We start from the raw sequence: 2,697 nt of genomic DNA, 5'->3' as shown, positions 1-2,697 counted from the left end.
GAGACAGAAAACAAATGTGAAGTCCTCTGCAATTTCCCCAGCTTAAGAGAGTTTCCAGGCCCTGGCCTCACTGACAAAATATGCCAAACATATAAAGAAAAAAATCATACTAATTCTACACTTAACACCTCCAGCAAATTGGAGAGGAAAGGATACTTCTAGATTTATCCTATTCAGGATGATCCTGAAAACAAAACCAGGCAAAGACATAAGAAAATAATAATTTCAGACCAATATCCTTTATGAACATAAATACAAAAATTCAAAGCAAAATTTTTGTAAATCGAATCCATCCATTTATAAAAAGGATATTACATCATGAGTAAGTTGGGTTTTCCCCAGAAATGCAAGGTTAGTTTAACATTTAAAATCATTATAACTCACTGTATTAACAAACATAAAAAAAGGAAAATCATATGGTCATCTCAATAATCAGAGAAAAGGCATTTGAAAAAATGCCATCTCCATTTCTGAAAAAAAAATCTCAGCAAACTACGAACAGGAGGGAACTTCCTCAACTTGATAAAGAACATTCAAGGAAAACCTAACATCATACTTAAAAACTGAATTCTGAATATTTTTTCTACAAATCTGTCTTGTCTTTTCCCAAATGTCAACTTCAGTAGTTATAGAACATTTGGTTCATATGAAACATATCCCTAATCTGAACATCACTAACATCTCCAATTTTACCAATCTTATACCAGCCACAGTATCTCACACATGAAGTACTCAAATACCTTCACAAAAGCAACATTGCTATGTAAGCAACATGAAGACAGTACTTTTGTCCAAGTATCTAGAACAGTATCTGGCACATAGTAGGTACTCAACTAGTTGACAGAGTAGAATTATAATAAAATATCACTCTGCACCTCTACCTATATAACACTTCTATTTTTTCATTTTTTTCTTTGATTTTCAATTCCTATTATTCTACCTTCTCTCCCCCCACCTTTTTTTTTTTTAATTTAAATTTTAGTTAACATACAGTGCAATATTGGTGTCAGGAGAGTAGAATTCAGTGATTCATCACTAATATAAAACACCCAGTGCTCCTCACAACAAGTGCTCTCCTTAGTACCCATCACCCCTATATCCCATCTCCTACCCATTTCCCTCTGTCAACCCATAGTTTGTTCTCTATCATTAAGAGTCTCTTGGAGTTTGTTCCCCTCTCTTCTTTTCTCCCCCACTTCTCATATGTTCATCTGTTTTGTTTTTTAAATTCCACATACGAATGAAATCCTATGGTATTTGTCTTTCTCTGATTTACTTATCTCACTCAGCATAATACTTTCTAGCTCCATCTATGCCATTGCAAATGGCAAGATTTCACTCTTTCTGATAGCCAAGTAATATTCCACTGTATGTATGTATATATACAGTGTATATATATATATATATATATATATATATGTGTGTGTGTGTGTATATATATATATATATATATATATGTACACATACCACATCTTCCTTATCCATTCATCAGTCAATGGACATTTGGGCTCTTTCCATGGTTTGGCCATTGTTGATAAAGATGTGAATTTTTTTAACAGCTTTTTTGATATTTAATAGATATACAATGAAATGCACACCTTTAAACTGTATAATAAATTTTGACGTGTGTATAGTCAGGATTTGTAACCACATTAAGATAATGAACATATCCATCCTCTCCAAAAGTTTCCCCAGGCACCCTTGTAATCTTTCCCTTCCTCCCTTCTCTCCCTGTCCCTACCTTCCTAGGCAATCATTGATCTGGTTTCTGTCACTGTAGGTTTGCTTTCATTTTCTAGAATTATTTATATTAAAAGAATCATTTTTATAAAATTACAATTTTAATATAATTATTTAAATTGAATAAGGTAATAATTAGTTAATACAGTACACAATTTAATATAAATATATCAAAATATAATTTCAAAATAATATTTAAAATACATGACTTTATATTTTTGTAATGTGTATTTCAATTATATATATATATATATATATATACATATAATATATGGAATCATACTGTATGTACTCTTTTTAAAGTATTTTGTCTGGCTTCTTTAACTCAGAATAATTATTTTGAGATTCATCCATGTTGTGTGTGTTAACAGTTCATTCGCTTTTATTGCTGAATAACATGCCACAATTGGTTCATCCAATTTGTTTATGGATATTTAGGTTGCTTCCAGTTTCAGGCTATTTCAAAATTTTTTTTTAATGTTTTTAAATTTATTTCTGAGACAGAGAGAGACAGAGCATGAGCAGGGGAGGGGCAGAGAGAGAGGGAGACACAGAATCCGAAGCAGGCTCCAGGCTCCGAGCTGTCAGCACAGAGCCTGATGTGGGGCTCAAACTCACAGACTGCGAGATCATGACCTGAGCCAAAGTCGGACGCTCAACTGACTGAGCCACCTAGGTGCCCCACTTCTTCTGAGTGTTGTCTTCTTCCCTCAAGTCAGAAAAACTCTGGATGTATTCTTTTTCTTTTCCAGCTTTATTGAGAAATAGCTGGCATATAACTGTTTAAGGTGTACAATGTGATGATTTGATACATATATATTGTGAAATGGTTACCACAGGAAAGTTAGTTAACATATCCTTCACCTCATATAATTACCATTTTTTTGTTGTTGTTACGGTGAGAACATTAAAGTTCTCTTATAGCAACTTTTAAGTGTACAATACAATGTTAGTAAC

Source organism: Lynx rufus, unplaced genomic scaffold (assembly GCF_022079265.1).
Source record: "Lynx rufus isolate CCGP_SWC_20201006 ecotype Redwood Valley unplaced genomic scaffold, mLynRuf1.p SCAF_3, whole genome shotgun sequence".
Lineage (NCBI taxonomy): Eukaryota > Metazoa > Chordata > Mammalia > Carnivora > Felidae > Lynx > Lynx rufus.
The sequence above is the reverse complement of the archived record's forward strand: the minus strand, read 5'-3'. Positions refer to the sequence as shown.